The sequence below is a fragment of the Falco peregrinus genome, unplaced genomic scaffold (genome assembly GCF_023634155.1).
Source record: "Falco peregrinus isolate bFalPer1 unplaced genomic scaffold, bFalPer1.pri scaffold_35, whole genome shotgun sequence".
Classification (NCBI taxonomy): domain Eukaryota; kingdom Metazoa; phylum Chordata; class Aves; order Falconiformes; family Falconidae; genus Falco; species Falco peregrinus.
In genome coordinates this window covers 1,347,525-1,367,649 of record NW_026599603.1, presented here as the reverse complement: position 1 = coordinate 1,367,649, position 20,125 = coordinate 1,347,525, and the positions used below count along the sequence as shown (strand labels likewise).

The window sequence follows — 20,125 nt, the reverse complement described above, 5'->3', positions numbered from 1 at the left end:
GACCTTTCATTCCAGCATGACTTGCACACAGTTGTTAACTTGCAAAGAAGAAACAAGCCCACTGATTCACCCGCTTTCGCAGCAAGCTGGCAGCACCACAATTATCTGATGCTTTGATTCCGAGGCACCAAAACAGAGTCGCTTCACGCAAGGGATCACAGCACTAATGGAACCTGCTTCGATCGCCACCGCAGACTATTGGAAGCACCACTGAGAACCCAGCTGTGCCACAGCACTAACTTCAAAGCCAGCAACGCGGAGACCTCGTTGAAGCTTGGCAGGGGATGCTCAGGTACACTTTCAAAAGGACTTCAGCACAAACGTGATCAACGGTCAGTCGCTGGGGAAATGCTTCACAAGCTGGACACGGTAATTGCTGCGATGCCAGCTGAGTGTAGGGTACAGCTGTATTTCTCACCCGCTCCCACAGCCTTACAGGGCCAAGGCTGGGGACACGCACCCTTCAAAAGCCATCTGACCCATCTCCCCACACCAGAGCCGGCTCAGCTCCAGACCCAAACTGTTTTTGCAAGAGGTTTCACAGGTACTTCAAAGCACTAACAGTTCCACCCCTGCCCTCAGCAGCCTACGCCAGCTCTGCACTGCAATTCAAGAGAGTTCTTCCTCTGCCTCATCTCAGTTTCCCTTGACATCTCACCCAGCCCCAGGGGACACAGAGACAGCTCTGGCTGATGCCGTAATCGAACCCCTCTGTAAGGTCTGTTCTAGAGGAGTAAGTGACGGCGTGCCTGGTTAGCACACCCACCCCAGGCAGGCGGCATCGGGAGCTGCACACGGGGGACACTCAGACACCCCACCAGAGCAAAGCCGGCTGTGCATTCCCAGCCACTGGCTCGTTCAGAACAGAGCCAGGCAATCCCCCCCGCGCCCCGGCTGCCTGGCGTTTAGCAGCAGGAAGGCAAATCAAATTACCAAAAGCATTTTACTGTAGGGATGAGCAGAGCAGTCTCCAGATGTATGGCATGGTGTCGCTGCGCTGGAACTATCACCTTGCCCCCACTGAAATCAGTGGTAAAGCTGCTGCCATAGGGCCAGGAGCCATTACCCCCAGCAGCGCTCTTGTTGATGAGCTGATCAAAGCTCTGCTTCTCATCACTCACTGGCTGCCCTGGTTTTTTCCTCAGTGCTTTTAATTAATTTGATATTTTCATCATTGTTGAAGCAGCAGGTGCTTTGATTTAGGAATTGCATACAGCAGCAAACTCCCTTCAGCAGAACTGATCCAGACTCCTCCACGGCTGGGATTTCCGCTCCCATCCCCATCCCCTCCTGGAAGGGCCCTAAGGCAGCCAGCCCAGGCACAGACACGTACCTATTGCTCTAACGCAAGCGCTGACAGCCAGCGCCTCACCCACCACCCAGCACCTTGCCTACCACCTGCTCAGCTGGGGTTTAAGGTTGTCAACACAGATGCTGCCCCATCCAAGACAAAAAGAATAATCTCTTTTTCTAGACATCTCAAATATTCACCCTAGAAACTGCAGAAGGGCTTTTGCTTTTCCTATTTGGAAGGTAAAATACTAGCAAGGGAACTGCAGCAAGCAACCTGCATGATTTAATACCACATTTCAGGAAAGCGTTTCATCTTCAGCAAGTCGTTCTGAATTAGCAAGTTTGTACTCAATCTTGCAGCTAAGCCCTCTAAAATAAAAGCTATGGGCAGCCCATATGAATTTAAAGCACCTGTTATCTGGGTACTTCACGTCCTGCACTGTTTAGATCCTCAGAAACTCATTAGCAAATGAAGAATGTTATTTGCTTTTGTTGTTGTTGTTCTTTTGGCCACACTACTGTAACAAAGGCATTGCAAAGCCAATTGAAAGCTACCTGCCTTATTAAGTCTTGGCATGCCATATTTACTTAGCTCCCTCTTCCAGGTGCCAGGTAGGCAGGGGAGGATGCAAGTTCAGATCAGCAGGAGGATAAAGAAAAAAGGAACTTCAACAACTGGAGCTACTTGAAGGAAGTAAAAGGAAGTAATTGTCAAGTCGTTGTCATTGCTAAGGAGCAAACGGATCAACAGCAATGCAATTAAGAGCCCAAGAAATAAATCCCCCCCAAAAGCAAGCACAGGCAGCCTTCCCAGCTCCGTTGCTGGTGAGGGGCACTGGGACCACCTGCACAGCAATGCACAAGGGATTTCTCCAGGGACCTGAGGGCAAGGCTAAAGCAACAAGGATTTGGTTTCACAGAGACAACCACGACCTTGGGAGAGAAAGATGCCTCTCGCCATTCATGCAGATGCACATTATGCTCCAAGCCCCCTCTCCAGGGACACCGTGGGACATGGCATCCCGTGCAAGGCTTGACTCAGCACTTCAGAGCGGGCTGACCCTTCAGCCACGCTCTACCACCCCACCAAAGTGGGACCTTGCACCAGGCTGAATGCAGCGTCAGCCCAAACAGGGCGAAACCCAAGGCAGGAGGGGTGCTAGGCAGAAGCTGGCTGTTTGTGTCGCTGTGGACCCATGGTCCCTTAAGCTTTTGAAAGCTGAATTGCCCTCCCTTGGGGGCAACAGGTTGCAAAGTCTCTACTGCAGCACTGCCTCGTGCTACGAGGGCACTAACCCTGCTACACACTTGCTTGCAGCCTAGGGGCACAGTTGAGACCAGTGCAAAATGTTGTTCTGCTTCGCAACTGCAAACCCTTAGCAGACTGTTTAAGACCAGGTTTCTAAATAAACGTGCCTGGATGACAGAGGGGTTGCATCCCATCTATGCTCTAAAGTTTGTTGTGTTTAGACACAGCTTCAGGCTACAGATTTTCATGAAAACATGACTACATCCTTCATACAACTCCCCTCTCCATTGCAAGGATGGCAGACAGTTGTACGATGGTTCCCCTTCTCTCACACCCCTTTGACAAGCAGTAAATTACAAGCTCTGGCCTTCCAGGTATCGCCACTGGCATCTGAACTGGCACCCGCTGGAACTGAAGCAGCTGCTCGTCTCTGATGCTGTTTCAGGCTCTCTGCAAACTCAGGGGCTAACGGTAATACTGCCACAGTGATATCAACCTTAGCTGCCCACAACACCACACTCGGATGTCAGATTTCCTGCATAACCCATCCTAAATCCTGCACTGAATTCCTTGCAGCAGACGACTTGCACAGAAAAGATCCTTGTAGCATGAGGTCACACGGCAAGCCAAGCAGGGAAAGCTCCCGCTGAAACCCTGATATCAAAGGCTGGAAAATAAGGGCCATGACCAGAGAGGAGGGACCGGAGGATGAAGATACAGTCGCAGGAGAAGGGGGTGCCCCTGCACCTGCCCCCCTCAGCTGCCGGTTCGCAGCACTCTGAAATGAGTCGCTTAGCTCCAGGTTCATTTATCACCGGGCCATCTGCCTTGGTCTTCTGCCCCTTTCCTCCCCACACGAGCCATCTTGAAAGTATACTTGGAATAGCTTCTGGGCGCTACAAAGCATCTAACAGGGCTGCGCTGAATTGTAAAGGACTTCATTTCAGTAATGCAGTAACTCGCTGTCCTGTCGTATTTCATAGTAATCAATGTGCATTAATTCAGTCTCCACCGAGCACCAGTAATGAATTTCACAAACCTCACAGACTGAACTTGCATTGCCTGAAAACAGTGCACTGCTACAGTGAAAAGAGCAAGAGGACAACACAGAATAAGCTGTGCTGTGTTTTTATGTGCTTCTTACTTCCTTCTTCCTTTACAATAAACTATTAATAAGCCTGTAGGACGCACAAATGGAAGTATTTCTGTCTGTTGTTTATCTGCCAGTCAGTGCCACAATGGTTTCCAGTTCAGCAGAGGCTGTCAGACCATAACGCAAGAACACGTGGGAACAGGGGCTGGCACGAGAACACCCACGCTGTACAACTGGAGCCATAAAACAGAAACGTGCAAATCAGAAGCAGCAAGAGTAACAAATTGGAAATGTTGCCCAGCAGAAAAATTAGCAGTTCATTTATAACACAAGTGCCAATAAACCAAGAGGCACACCAGCTGTTTATTTACTGACAGTCCAACCACGTGGCACATTCCCAAATGACTGCCAGACAGTAGGAAACTGCTCATTTTCCAAGAAAGGGCTACGTGGCATTTCAGCCACTAACAACTCACATGGCCCTAGTACTTAGGGCTTAGCCACAATTTTACTCCTTTGAATCAGGAGTGACTTCGCTGAAGTCAGACTTACCCCAGGGAAGAACAGATTCAAAGCAAGAGAATTATACAAACCAACTCCCCATCAGGAAGACCCGCATCCCAGTTCACTGGGTTACCCACAGTCCCTGTGGATCGTGCAGCATCAGGGATGTAGAGGTTGTTCAAAGGCAGCACTCCTGAGCCTTCCGCAATTAACACACAGATACTCTGCAGGCAAGCAACTGCAAGCCCAGCGCAGGAGGCTTTACGGAACCATTTCCCAAAGCCTGCCTCTTGGCTAAGGGCTTTGCAAGGTGCTCTGCACATCCTGACCATGCTACTGATGCATTTCTAGCTCAGCTACAGCACTCTGGCACTCCGCTGACTCACGCTCCATCAAGTATGAGCCAAAACATTCCGTTTGTACAACATTCTGGTTCTGCTGTACAATCCCCTTGTGCTCCTCACCAAGCAGCCCACATCCCTCCCCCAATGCCCTGCAAGGAGCACAAAACCCAGGTCAGCAGAAACCACCAGGGTGTCGCTGAAGCTGTGCAGAGGACCTCGCTGGCACAGCTCCCTAATGCCACACACTCACCAGGTCAAGGGCAAGACAAGGGACAAAGTACTGGACATGAGTGCTCCTGGGGGTTCTCTCACCCTACTTCTATTTGGGGTGATGTTCATGTGTTGCTCTGCTGCTTCTCTATAGTTGAAGAGCAGCAATTTGCCCTTCATGGGAACCAATTTACTTCCACCCCAAAAATGAATGCTCATGAATACTAATAAATCACATTTTAAAGGAAGCAGCGTCCTCTGCAAAGCCTACCTCGGTGAGGTTAAGCTCTTATGTCACTTGGGCAGTATGGAGAACTGCCCTAGGCCAAGGTCATTTTAACCTTCCATACGAATGATGTAAAACCATTTCTCAGTCCCTCCCCAAAGCAACAGATCATTTCACAAGCTCAGGGAGCCAGGGGCCGCAGGGCATTTCCTCTTTGGTTTGCTACAGCCACGCTGTTTGAGGATAGGACAGGGCATTAAACTAAATCTAAGCAGCAAACAGAAGATGAGAGAACAGCTGTGCCCAAAGAGAGCGTGCACCTCTGGCCTGGTGCGGAAACGCCAGCTGGCTCAGAGCGACCCCCTCACCTTGCATCACCCACAAATTCACACAAAGAACTGTGCCAAGAGGCAGCAGAGTGCTGGTGTAAAGAGTCAGCCTGTCTGTCTGTGTTCCCCTGTAGGACAAGGCCTCAAGGACAAGAGTCCAAGTACTGATCGCCTGATGAGTAGAGACTTGTTAGAACTTGCAGGGCACAAGCCCTGGGAACCAAGGAACAAGCTAACTGCAGACCCCTGAGCCGTCACAGTTGAGGAGGCAACCAGACGGACAGAGAAACAAGTAGCCAGAGAAGGGAACGGATGGCGCCGATATGTAATTAAGAAAGCCGCGTAGAAAGAAACCCCCTAATTTGGGAATAGAAATTATTGCTATGTCAAGATAAACTAGTAAGTTCCTATTGTTCTAACGGTGTGCCTTAAATATCAACCAATCCGTGTTTTTTACGCTTAAGATTTAACCGAACAGTGTGTAATATGTAGAAGGTAGAAACATATGTAATTGTAAGAAAATCACTAATAAATGGACAACTTGCTTGCATCAAGCTGTGTCCTGTCTCTTCATTTGCTGCAGCACCTTACCATCCAGACTGGGTGGAAGCAGCTCCCCAGTGTGGCTCAGTGCCCTTTCGTCCTCCACAGCCGCCATCCGGTTGTATTCCAGGGCCACATTGCCCGTGTTGGACAGCATGGAACTGAAAAGCAAGAAGGAGGAGTGAAAAGACAATGACCAATAAATACAAAGCAAGTAGAAAAGTAACACTGTATGGTGAGCTTCTGGTACCCCTTCCTTGATGCTCAGGAGTATCTTTGTCCCCAGGCAACTCTGCCACGTCTAGACCACTGCCCTGGGCTGCCCCGAGACAAAGTGTTTCAAAGTTTGGAGGTTAAAGAGGAAAGGGCAGGCATGGTGCCCAGGAGACTTAATCCAAGGGTCTTATTCAGTTTGACATTATTTTGACTGCAAACTTGTCCTCGAGCAGATGAGGACAGGCAACACGCAATGGAAGCAAACCCATGGTTGTTGTCAGCAGAAAGGCATGGCAGAATCGAACCTTTCCTGGCACGTCTTGGCAGGATGGTGGCCACCATCTCCTGCTTGGCTTTACGTGCAGATACGCAGGCCCCAGCACCCTGCCAGGACTTGGACAGGATGAAACAATACATGACTTGTTTAAAGAGAAGAACAGCAGGTGAGACTGAACACAAAGCCCTAGAAGGGACTCGAGTCCACATGTGAGGCATCTCCAGGCGCCCAGGATGTGTGGAAGCTGAAACCTCAGAACCAGCAGGCAGCAGCACACACCCCCCTGCCCCCACCCCCCGCCAGGCCTAATCACCCAGTTAGAAATTAGAAGAGGTTTATTAAGTGGCCAAGCAATAAACACGTCAGTGGGGGTTTTTTTTGCCTTTATTGGCACTTTATTGCCTTTATTTTCACCAGACCACGAGTAGAAGGAGAAGCAGAGGCCACCAGAGAGCACGGCACGGCTCCGGCGAAGCAGGCCCCAGGTCAGCCCTGGGCAAAGGCAGCTCCCACGCACGGGTCCCTGCCTGGCCTCTGGCTCTCACGTGAATGTCCTCATCTGGAAGAGCAAGGTCTCCTTGAACTTCCTTGAATCGTGTCCGTATCCAGCTTGAGCTCAGCGTAGTCGACAACAGCACTGAGGCAAAGCTCCACCTCACGGCTGCTCTCCTCCAGGACAGTGTGAGCTGGTTCTGGGTCTGTCTCGATCACCTCCAAACAGGAAAGGGAAGAATCACTGAGCAGAGCCTAGAAAGCCCGGCTGAGCAAGAGGAGGCTTTTGGCCTCCAAGATCAGCCACGTACAGGGGCTAGAAAGGACCATTCCCATTTATTTCCCCGGGAAGGTGATAAAATTTAACCCTTCCATTACAGTGTTTGTTTCTACCGACTGAACACCATAATCACCACCATGACTGAGAGTACACCCATGGGGACAATGACCGGGTCATAGGTACCTCTCCCTGTGTTTCAACCCTGTAGAGTGTCAGACCTTTTTCATGGCCCGCTACAGATCCAGCAGGCCTCTAAATTAGGATTAAGTTCCCCTCTGGGAGGTCTGTGGATGGAGAACCCCAAGACTGAACAAAACCAGAAAGCACCTTTTCCCTCTTGTCTTAGCGGGAGGTGCTTTCCAGACACCATGTGTGGGGCAACAGCCACGCTGGTGAGGGCTGGGGACGGGCATTTTGGAATGGGGACGAACTCACTAGGAAAGCCTCCGAGTGCTGCTGCTGACGGGGAAGAAGTGTGGTTTACAGGTCTTAAAAAGGCTCAGAAACTAGGGAGGAACCGTCACTCCAGGTACGTGTGTGTGGCAGTTTCTGGAGCGATGCTTCTCCAGACTGCTGCACGACTGCCACGCAGCGCCCGGGCTGCTCCACAATGAGACATCCCACACAACATGGGCACCACCACCAAAATCTCTGCTATCGGTGTAGGCAGAGCTGACAGCTCACCCACCATGTGCCGGTGGGCTGGCCAGCGCACACACAAGAGCACTAGTGTGGCTCTCCACTCCAAAACAAGAGTCAGAGTGCAGCGCCTTAAACTCCCTGTTGGTGAAAAGGCACTGAATTTGATGAAGAAATTTTAACACCACAAAACGTGATAAAATCGTAAAATGTGCCCTCCCGTTCAAACAGGTTGCAACACTTCAGCTTTTGGCGGAGACCGGTAGTTTGCATGTGGCTAAACGTGTCTTGTCAAAAGACCTCCCCATTTTGTGTTGGTGTCACAGGTCACTGCATCTGCCTCTCCCCCAAAACGCACTGCGGGTGAACCTCACGGATGGATTAAACGTCAGGAGGATGCAGGAGCTGCTCAGCCAGCAGAGATGGTGGCCTGCCAGGGTTTTTTTGTAGCAGCTCCGTTAGCTTTTCCTGTTTGCGTTTCTTACCTTCTTCTTCACAGGCCACGTGGCTCCTGGGCCCCTCATGGTGGTATCCACCCACTTGATGGTGCGCAGGCAGTCATCCCAGTCTTTAATCTGCTCCGGCGGCAGCGCGAAGGTGATCCTAGCCACCTTGCACTTCACAGGGTGCATTTTGAAGGTGACCGCGACATCCGATTTCAAGGTCACTGTGATGGCCTTAGCACAGCCAGCATGGAGGTGTCCCACCTAGGGAGAACCAGAGAGCCAAGACCTAACTGGAATCACTAGCAAGGGCAGGACTGACAGCAAAGAGATCGATGTGGTGAGCAGCTGTGCCAGGAATCTGCCTCTTACCGTGTATTCATCTGAGGTTTGACAGAGGAAAATACAAAAGATGCCACCTCCCGTAACACTGAGCCTTTTCTGTGGGGTTGACAGCCCCGCGCCAGCTAAGCCAGGGATTGCAGCTCCTTTGTGGCACTGAAACAGGCTCTCACCGGTACGTGGTGACTCCCTGCCAGCTCCTGGGAACCCGCCGGGCAGGGCTGGAGCAATGGGAAAAGGCAGAGCCATCCAAACTCACCTTGGGGGAGAAGTGAAATGGGGTGTCTGCCAGCCACTCAAACCGCATCGCCTCCGTCCTGCTGCGGTTGGTGATGGTGAAGGTCACGCTGTAGGGTTTCCCAATGTGACAGTCCCCGAACGGGATGTGGTTCACTCTGGCAGCTGCTAGGAATGAGAGCAGGAGGTCTCAGTGTGCCTGAGGTCCATCCACCCCCCTCACATCCACAGAGACAGGCGTGGCCAACTCTTCCTTGCTCCGAGCCTTCCTCCCTGGGGAGACGCAGTTCCCCATCCTCCCGCTTCCATGGAAGCGCCCTGCCACATGCCTAAACCCGTGGCTGTGGCTGTGCAGAGCCACGCAGCACAGCATGCACTGCCCCTCTGCACAGAGCCAGCACGCTCCCAGACCGCCAGGTCAGGGGGTGACAGCACAGGCTGCGTATATCGAGGGCACAAATCATTAGGCACAGGCTTCATCTCCATAGCATACCATGGGCTGGCAGCCCTCCTTTTGGAGATACCCAGCTGAACGTGGGTATCTCTGACCCTTCCCTGCTAGCCTGCAAGCTTCTCCCTTGACAGAAGATCTTCTCTTCTGCTCTCAAGCTGCCTCTTAAGCCTCTGCAGGCTACAAAAGGCAGCAGGATCTGGCTGCTGAAGCTGGACCGCAGGTGCGCGGCACAGGGTGAGCAGAAACGTCTGTTTTCCTGTTCCTTGATCCACCTGGGCAGCCTTTCCTCTCTTACCCTCAATTACGTCTTCCTCTAGATTGCCCTCAGCATTCTCCTCCTCCTCACTGTCTGCCACCAGTCCGTGGATGTTATCTAGCGTGAAGTCATCCTCGTAGCCTTCGCCCACCAGCTGAATGTCGGTCTCCTCATACGGGTTGTTCACCACTGACAGGTGGATCCTGCCTTCCACACGTTGGGCCAGGGTGGGTTTGAAAAGCACGTCAAACTCTGCTAATTCCCCACGGAGCAGGACCAGGAGAGCGGTGTGAGGCTTTCTCTCTGCACAGCAATGGAATCAGCGACAAGTGATACAGCTGTACCGCTGAAATATTTCCGTGGGGCGTAAGGGGCTGAAACCCAGCTGCCTCCAAGCACAGGTTCTCCCACCAATGGTGCCAGACCCTCCTCCTATGTTCACAAGGCTACGACAGCACCACGCGTATCACTGCTGAAGTGTCTTAAACACAGGTTAACACCCAGCGCTCACTCAAACTGCAGTCAGTCAGCTCCTGCCACACGTAAAGCTGAGCCAAAGAATGGGTTTGGCTTCTGTTGGCTGGCTGTGGGCTCAGGGGCTGCCTCCATTCAGGCTGCTACGCTCACACGCAGCAAAGACCTCAGATGGTCCGCTGAAGTGGTGATAGGCCCCCGCAACTCAACCCACCATGTCCAGAGGAACAGAAAAAACTTCCAACCACTTTCTAGGAGGAAGCCCTGCGCAGAGTCCACATGAGAAGCTGGGGGTACAGAGAGCCCCAGCAAAGAAACAACATCTAACATTTGGCGGCTGCTTGGCCAAGCCAAGAGCAGGGCACACATTTCTCCCCTGTGTGGATGACCGCGCTTCACGCTTACTGGATTTACCTCCTGCAGGAGAGTCCTCCTTCACGCCCCCAGCTTGGTAGACGCACTGTGTGGTGGGCCTGGCTTTCAAGAAGAAAACTCCCGCTTCATCCAACAGGTCTATCGTCAACTGAGAAAAAGGAACACAGAGCACAACCACACTGGTGTGGGTACAGTGGGTTGGCACGTGGGTTGGCACCGTACTGGTGCTGGTCCAGCACGGGGCATCCAGCATGCTTCTCCGCTTCAAACACAGCTCGTAGCTAAACTTACAAAGTTCAAGTAAAACTAGACAGAAAAAAGAAGTGTTCAGAGGCGCTGGGATACAAAAGTAATGAACAGAATTTTTCATTAAAGTGTAGTAAAATGGGATCAAATACAATCTAATGCAACTAGGACATCACACGTGCCCACCCGAGAATCAAAGCGTGAGAAGAGAGATGGGGGGAAAACACCCCACCAACTTTCTTGCGTTGTATTTAACTGAAAAGGATAGGCTAGTCAGAAAAATCGCATTTCCAAGAGGAACTCTCTTCCTGGAAATTACAAGTCATTCATTTGCTTAAAAAGAATTTGAGAGCTGTTTCCAGGTCTGCCATGCTTCCTGGGACCTTTTCTCCACGAGACAAGCACTTGTTCCCAGACCAGAGCATTTCCTGAGCAGGCCCTCACCTGGACAGGTAGGGTGCCACCATTACGAAGGACCAGAGGGAGTTTTTGTGAATCACCCAGCAACAGCTTCTTAAAGACCAGCAGAGGGTTCCCTCTCTTACTGTGAAGTACCGGGCGCAGGACTGTCACCCGAGGCAGAGTCCCATCTCCACTGACACGGAAGGTCAGGCTTTGCGCTTTAATTGCTGCAGGGCTGCAGGAAAGGCAGAGGAGAAATCATGACGGCTGGCACTAACCAATTTCCCACCTGGCAAGCAACAAAGCAGGGGCCACCCACTGCATTTCCCCTGGCTGATGCTCCTGTACCCCACGACACAGGTCTCCTCCACCCCCCTCCTCCCAGTCCGATCAGGGCCATTCACAAGAGCTCTGAAGAGCCAGAGCCTTCCAGAGTAGCAGTTAAAGAACATGTCACTGAATCGAATCGTGCAGCACAGCAGGTAAATAATGAGGCGACAGGTGAGACATGGCAAATTCACTGGCTGCGATGATATGAGACACATGCAAAAAGCACGAGCGCAGCATGGAAATAGTATAAAAGCAAGAAGGGAAAAATAAATAGCACCATCAGTAACGATTATTTCCAAGGACGCTAAAAAAGGAATTGCGTACTAGAGCAGAAAGCTGACTTGTCCTGACTCAGCCACTAAACGGCTGGGGAAGAGCCGGTCAGGGCCCTGGTACACACGTCCCAGGACAGGGGAACTGGGCTCCTCTTTTAGAAGGGCTCCAGTCGCTCCTTTGACAGAGAATAGCTTAACATACCCCAGGTAATCACATACAATCATCTCATTTTCACAGAAACAAGGAGGAAATAACGCACGCTGGCTGGCTGGCACAGAAACGGCTTCATCTAAACCTTTGTCCTTGGAAAGCCCCAGCTCAACTGTTGCACATCTCCATTTCTTTCGGATTCACTAACTCCCAGTTGGCTGCCAAATGCTGCACTGTCTTCACAGTCACTCGAGGCTAAGCTATAACCCCTTCTCCGTCTACTCTGTCTAGTAGTTACCGCCTCCTCTATTCTCTAATGCTAAGCACTCTGCCTAAGGCTACTGAGAGCATCAGGGTTAACAAGAGGTCGGGGTCCTCCCAGAGGAGGGGCAGCCATCAGGCAGGTCCCCCCGCCCAGATTTCACAGGGGGAGTTACCTCGCCAGGACATCGAGGGAAGCCTCAAAAGTGCACTGGTAGCTCCGCATCATCTGTGGAGTGAAGGTCACCGTAGCAAAGGCGTGGGAGCAGCTGGGCATGCACATCCGAACGGGATCCACCTTGAAAATGTCCCTGATGGGGCTGTGAAACTTGGGGGAACCCACAGAGCCCTGTTAGGAGGAAACATCCTTCGGTGTTTCTTACGCAGTCTTATTCTTATATGCGTCAGCGGGAACAGCCCCAGACAGCGTGTCTCCCTTCCTGCTTGCCCTGGGCAGGCTCCTTCCATCGCAGGGGGTGACTCCAAAGCGGTGCTGACCTTGCACAGGGAGCCCAGGAGCGCAAAAGCTGGCTTTGAGCACTGGGCAGCCACCCCAGCACACAAGGGAGGGGGGCACTGCACGGAAACCCCGCGACTAACCTCAAACTGGCCTTTAAAGAGAAGGAAAAGGCCAGGGAGCCTGAGGGAATGGTCTGCTTTGAGCCCAGGCACGTCAGGCCAGTAAAGGCCCCCTCCGAGCGGGCTTCCAAGAGATGTGCAGAAGGGTTTGGGTCTCCCACCAAAGACCCAGAGCGGCGAGCCAAAGCCTTGCTCGAGACGTGCCAAATTCAGAACTGCCACCCTGGCACTGCTGCTCCCCCCTGCAGCCTGACCTGCACGGAGCTGGACTAGTGCGGGCAAGAGGAAGCAGCGAGTCTGGAGAACAAGGCAGCGCAGCCTGTAAAGAGCAACGGTCACCCTGGCCTCTTGCTCTTACCTCACCGGCGATGGGTTTGATGGAAAGGACCACATTGCAGGGGACTTTGTTGACATTGTGGATCTTGAAGCGAGCTGTGGCCCGGTGCCCAACCCGAACATCGGTGAAGATAAACTTGTTCTCATCTCTGACATACACACCCTTGTCTCGCACCGTCTGCGGGGTCTGGCAGAGGTTGACGTTGCTGCAGATTCGGTGCTCCTCAAAGATGGACTCGATGTCATCAACCACAAATGCTGCGAGCAGAGCAGAGGGAGGGCTGAATGCTGAATTCCTGATGAATTTCTCGGGACCCTGCTGGCCTCTCGGAAGGCTTGATAAACCCTTTTTGCCCAGGTCACTGCAAAACCCAGCCTTGGGCAGGGAGTCGGCTGCGAGGATGGAGCTCAGTCCCAGTCAAGGAGTATTGCTTTCCTTTTATCCTTCCATGCATCCCTCCCAGCCTCTCCCCGCTGGCTGACTTGAAAAGAACTGGAACCTCTGAGGATTTTAGGGTTTAGCTTCAAGGTCAGGGCGCCTCTCTAACCAAGCAGTAAGTTCAGGTGCTGACCAGCAGCAGGTCTGGCTGCGGGAACCTGTGGACGGGGCGTACCTGGGAGGCAGGACTCAGCCAGCAGGGTATAGGGGATGCCGAGGGGATTGTCCTGGGGGTCTCTGTCACTGATATCGATGCGCAGGTGCTCCTCGCACGTCCCCAGTGATTCCGCAGAGCAATCCACCGCGATCATCTGCTGGCCCCCAGGAGGGATGGAACCAAAGCCAGGGTACACCGTGAACATGCCTAGAGTGATGCGAGCCTGCAGAAAGAGTCCCAGGAGAAGCTGATGTCCAGCAGCCCAGCCTTGAGCATCCCCAGCAAGGAGTACGCCACTCCTCAACCTCCAGCCAGGCCGAGCCCCCAGTCCCAGGGCAGGGAGGGATGACTCCACGGCCCAGAGGCAGCCCCAGGACGAGAGGGACAAGCCAGGAGGAGAGGAACAAGCAAGCCAGGAGGAGAGGGACAAGCCAGGAGGAGAGGGACAAGCCAGGAGGAGCTGCAGGCCTGTTCTGGCTGGCACACAGGAAGGAGTTTGGGTGTAAAAGGTGAAGGTGCTAGCTGGGATCCTCCAGCCTCAGGGGTAAAACAGGAGAGCAGAAATAACTGTGAGAAGTGACGGGAGGGAAGAGAGGGGACTGGGAAGACGAAAACACAAGGTCAGCTGGTATCTATGGAGTGGGACTTCAAACAGGAACGTGCCCACATCTGTGGTATTCACAGACCTATTTTGGCTAGCAGCCACCAAACACAGGACCTGCTCCTCTCTCTTGACCCCACAACTCCAAGTCTGAGCCGGAGCACGGGACTGTCAGTGCAACTGAGCAGCTCCTGCCTCTGCTTGTGGCTGGGAGATGACGGACCTCCATCGTGCAGACCATGTCCCATCCCACGGTGATGAGTCCCCATCAGCGTCCTCCCACAGCACCCACAGCAGTGTGTCTTGGGGAGCGGGAGCCACCCACCTGCATGAAGGGGCTGGCAACCTTCTGCAGCGAGCACTTGCTTTTCTTGGCTGAGGAAGTCCTTTGGTGTAAGTTCTCACTCTTGCCAGAGTGGGCAGATTTCATTTGACATCCACTAAGAGGAGAAAGCAGAAACGTCCATCATGCTGAGCCCCCACCCCGTCTTCTCTGAAGCCAAAGCTGACCTTCCCCTCCCCACCGAGGAAAGCCTCCCTGCCCCTCGCAGCCCCCGGCGGCACCTCCTGCAGCTTACGGACAGCTCAGCTGTATCACCAGCTTTGCCCGACACACGGGGACACTGAGGCATTTTTCCACTCCCTGTTCACAAGCAGGTGACGTGAACTGGACAATAACCCAGGTGTCTGGGCTGCCTGTCACACACCAGCCATGCTGTCGTGCCTCCTCAGGCAGGGCAGGTGGTGCAGGTCTTCTCTCACCTCTTCTCTTGCAATCGGGATGCGTCCTGGTCTGCTCGGTAGATGAGGAATTTAAAGTCAAGGCTGCCTTTGTTCTCCAGCATGAAGGTGCAGGTTTTCCTGCTGCCCTTCACCATGGCACCGAAGTTGATGAGCGAGGCGGGGTGAATGCTGTACTTGCTGAACACAGCTTTCGCCGACACCCTCACTGGGATGACGGCGACGGTCTCGCCTCCTCCGCAGATGCTGGGCTCCATCACCTGCAACCAGAGGAGGGCTTGGTAAAACCAGCAAAGAGGCCAGCCTCTGACTCTGTTCCCTGATCCCACCCCAGGTCCCCACCAGCTCATCCTCCCTGTTTCAACGCCTCCTCCGGAGCCAGACTTTCAGCTCCGCTTAGGAAGCATCACAAATGTTTTCTGAGACATTGCTGTCACCTACGAGAATTACCCAGCTAAAGCCCTTCCAGAAGGCACCTGTCCTGCTCACGCTCCCAAGACGTGCTGTGCCACCACTGCCTGGCTGGGGCAGCTCACCTGGTAGTGCAGGATGGGTTTGTCCTCGATATTCACTTCCGTCTTGGGGTGGAAGAACACCTGGACCTGCACAGGGCGCCCGGAGGCAGCCAGCAGGCCCTTCTGCGGCTGGATAGTGAAGTGGCTTGCCAGGTCTGGTATGGTGGTGCCTGCAGCTTTCAGCTGGAAACTGGGGAGAAAGGGAAGGAACAAAGACCTCTGCAGTTAAAAGTACAAGTGCCACCAGCACAGCCAGGACTTGACATAAGACCATAAAAAAATTAAAAGGGAATGAGTCCAGCTCTGCTTGGGGAATCTCAGATCTTGACAGAGTGCAGACCATCATGAGTGTTGCAAACTAACCTCGACACCCAATTTTCTCATCCCCTCCTTTAAAGAGTCATAAAGAGAAAGGAGCTGCCCCTCAGAGGAAGGCAATGGATCTCAGCAGTGAGTGGCTTCAATTTCAGGGTCTCTCCTTCTGGTTCCTGCTCAGCTGTGAAGGACTGCTGGTGTGGGGCTGCATCCTCCCTTAAAGTCTTTGAGATTAGGGAGCCCGGGCTTTTTATTTAACCAGACCACGAGGCAGCCAGCACGGGAAGCGGTTCTAGCCAAGGGCAGGAGGAGAAGGCAGGCCTGGGCAGATGGTGGCACCACGCGTTCACAGACCAGGCAGCTGGACCCACCTGTACGCAATCTCGTACTTCCCCTTGTTCCTCAGAGTCAGCACTTGCTTTGCATCATCCAGGACTTTCAGGACTCCAAAATCCACGGTGCCACCTGCACCTGCAGAAAACCCGCAGAGCCAGGCAAGAAACGGGGAGTATTAGTGAGCTGCTACAGACCACACCAAGTGACAAGACAGATATTTCAACACTTCCAGGCCAATTTCAATTGGCCTCTCAATACTGAAATGGGGCTTATAAGAAAGGTGGGGACAGGTGTTTCCGGGGGGGCTGTAGTGACAGGACAGGGGGCAATGGCTTTGAACTGGAGGGGAGAATTACATTAGCTGTTGGGAAGAAATTCTTCACTGTGAGGGTGGCGAGGCACTGGCAGAGGCTGCCCGAGCAGCTGTGGCTGCCCCATTCAAGGCCAGGTTGGACGGGGCTTGGGGCAACCTGGACTAGTGGAAGGTGTTCCTGCCCATGGCAGGGGGGTTGGGACAAGACAATCTTTGAGGTCCTTTCCAACCCAAACTGTTCTATGACACTTGGAGTTCTCAGGCAGCCCAAAACCCTTCTCAGCAAGTCTCCATTCTTGGAAATTTTCTTTAGCTACTTTGCTGCCCTTGCTCTTCTTACTCGGAGGGTATCTGCAGGGTTTAGCAGGTGAGGAGCTGCGTTTCTGTCTTCTTGCTTCCAAGCACTGATCCAACAACTTTGTGTGCCCTGCTGAGCCCTCAGGAGCTGCCAATTGCTCGCTCACATCGCTGTTGTTTCTAAGCCCCCAGACCAACCTGCACACTGCAAAGCTCAGGGGCGAGAGACTCGAGGCTGGCTGTGCCCTGACAGCCCTTCACTCCACTCAACTTGCAGGATACGCGCTTTATGTGACTGGGCCACGCTTGCATGCTACCCCATCCCAAGCGCTTTGGTTGCTCACCTGCCAAGGCAAGGCAACACACCCAGACTGCTTTGTTTTGGGGCATCCACTGACCTTTAGGAATGCTGATGATTGGAGCAACATCATAGCCCTCTGCAGAAATGAGGATATTTTCAGTCTGGACAATCCCCAGGATGTTTTCTGCATCTGAAACCTGAGGCAGCGAGAAACGAACACTGCTTAGACCGTTCTCTTAAATTCTTTTGGTAGACAACGTACGAGTCCTTGTCTCTGCTGGCTGCTTCCACCATGGCCTCCCCTGCTTGACAAGCACTTGTGGATTCCCAAACTCTCCCAACCTGCTCATCTCACGGGCTGACCCAGCGAGATGCTGCTGCAGTAAGAAGCCCTACCAGCCCAGCTCGGCACTCCTTCAGCAGGGAGTGCTGCCGCGGAAGCACCCGGGGAGACACAGCGATGGAAAAACAACCTCAAGAATTGTGAGGTGTCCCAGAGCAGGTGGCATTGACCGTCAACCCTCTCCTCTTCAATCACCCAGCATCCTCACTGAAGTGCAGCCCCCAAACCACGGGGAACAAAACCCCAGGGTGACAGCTTGTTGCTCTCTGTTAAGAGCCCTGGACAGGCTCCAGCATGGGCGCAGGGAGCATGCCGAGGTCTGGACAACCAAACAGCAGCGTTCAACCACGCACAGCGGCAAGGTGGCTGTAACGTGCGCTCAGGACACAGCGCCTGGTTGTCTGGGCTGACGCAGATGCTCAGGGATGCACCATGTGCTCTGGTGAACCCAGGCTGAGGCAGCAGAAGTTGGGGTCACAGCAGCCTTGTGTCCCTCAGGTGCAGCTCTTCCTGGCCCAGCAGCACACATGCCCCCTGAAGCTCAGCTATAAGAGCAAGTTCCTTGCTGCTAAGGGCCTGCCCCCCCGGCGATGCGGGTAGAAAGGAACCTCAGGAAGGCTCATCCTTTGTCCCCCTCTTTGCAGGGAACCCTTCAAGCACAGCCTCCACCCCGAAGATCTCGTTGCCCTGCCAGGGAGGGCACAGTCCCCCTCACCTCCAGTCGGATCTTCTTCTTAATGTTGAGAGCCTTTGTGGGCTTGAAATACAGATGCACGTCAAACTCCGTGCGCGGAGCCACGATGCCCTCGCGTTGTGACACGGAGAAGTCCTCGCCCAGGTTTTCCAGCCCACAGAGCTGCCAGGCCACAGGCAGCAGGGTGCTGTTTTGCAGGACCAGGGTCTTGCTGTCCTCCCTGCAGAGGCAGAAAGACACCCTGCACCAGCTGCTCGATGGTCAGGATAGGCCTTGCAACTGAATGCATCTTGGAGCAGCCCTATGCATTAGTTTATATATATATCTTTATCTATACACATCCAGTATTTATAGTATCCATAACATTAGTTAAATGTTTTCTCTGTGTCACAAGTCTCAGAGGTGAGGTCCTGGGGAAGGGCTGGGTGCTAACGGTGTATCCAACAGAAGGGACATAAGGAGGAGCAACTGCACTGCTCTCCGAACCGGCAGACGAGATACAAATGAATCAAGATGCCCATTGCACCACGTTGCTGGGGGCTACAGAGCTTGCGGCTGTCCTGGGAGAACCAAGCCAGCAAGGAACGGTGAGCAAGAGACCGGGAACTGCTGGCAGAAAGAGGGACGCCAGCCCAACATCCAGCCTGAAGGGCCATGCAGCCAGCCAGAGAGGCTGAAGGGGAGCTCACCGACAGCACCCGTCCCCAGCAGAGGGGCCGTGAGATGACTGACCTGTGCAGAAGCAGCCTGTTGAAATGCACGTGCTTGGGGCTGACCCTCAGCTCCACCTTCACCCCCTGGCAGCACAGGGGGAAGACCACCGGCTCTGGGTTCTCCTTAACGCGGCAGACGAGCTTGTCTTCCACCAGACCAGCTGAAGTGGGGTACGCCCAAATGCTCAGCTTCTAGCCCCGTCCCCGAAACAAGAAATACAGAAGAGCACTCAGTGAGCAGGAGGAATGGCTCCTGGGCACTTACACCAGTGCCTGCCCTACCTGCTGTCCCCTACCTGCTTCTCGTTCGGTTTCAGCCTCAGGCTGGGAGGTTCTACAAGGAACGTGTCCGCCTTGAGATCGCGCTCAAAGGAGAAACGCGCCTCTACTTCCAAGGGGGTGACGTTGAGGATGGTTATCGTCTCACAGTTGCTGGGACAGTCCAGTGCCTTGTACCTGTCCACAAAAGGGGAAAAGGCTGCAGAGGAGACCGTCGCCTTCATCCCACACCAAGGAAAGCGCCATGTCCTGGCAGCGGGAGGCTGCACTGCAAGACCATGTACCAACAAGCAAGCCAAGAAAAAGCATCATTTTCAGGGGCACACTGGATGCTATGTGTGTCCATCCTTGCGTTACTTTGATGTCCACCCCTGTACTTGGTGCCTCCAGCCCAGACGCGTGATGATGCACAGGCCACTTAAAGAGCATTTTACAAATTAGAAATTCAAAGATGCCTGGAAAAACAGAGGTACTGCAGGCACGTGGGTTCTCCCCCTTTCTTTGTTGGGTTTCCTTCCCTGCAGGGTACAAAGAAATGCTCTTGGAAAGAGCTTTTAAAAATAGTTTAGCTTTTGTCTTCCAAAACAGTCACGAGATTGCCTTGTATTTCACAGGTTAGCTCAAAGTCTGAGGGAAGGAAATAGAGAGGATTCATTCCCAAGAGGAATGCTGAATTTAAAAAACGTCCCTTCCCTCGGGGATGGAGCAGATTTGGGAGTTAAAGGGTTAAAAAGCACAAACAGAAACCCAAGGCCATGCAGCAGCCTGGCTAAAGATCCTCTTTTGGGTTTTGAACTGTTTTGATTTCATTTGCTTGGGTTGTCAAAATACCACTGGCTCTCCAGAGCTCCCATGAAGAGGAGAACTTAATTTCTAATATTTAAAAAAAAAGCTATGTTAAAAATAGAAATGCGCCAGCAGCTACAATGGCAACTTTTTCCGGCAGACTTTGTCCAGCATTGAGGACGGGGAAACAGAATTTCCATTTTCATTCCTCTGCAGATCCCCCACGCCCCCATATCGGCAGGTCGAATCATAAGGCCTTACTAATATTACAAACGGATGAATGTTTTATAAAACCATCAGCAAAATAATTGCTTGTTCAGTCCACCTGTAGAGCTCAAAGCACTTTTAAAAAACACCATAAAGTTCATTTCTTAGGTGGCGAAGCTGAGATGTGGCGGGGAGACACAAGCTGCTCCAAGTGACCTTCAGGCTGGAAGCA

At 52.9% G+C, this 20,125-nt stretch overlaps 1 pseudogene; it reads right to left on the bottom strand.

Annotated features, from left to right (window-relative positions):
- Window positions 1-6,671: 6,671 nt before the first annotated feature.
- On the bottom strand, window positions 6,672-19,124 carry LOC129783346 (hydrocephalus-inducing protein homolog; annotated as a pseudogene).
- Window positions 19,125-20,125: the final 1,001 nt, after the last annotated feature.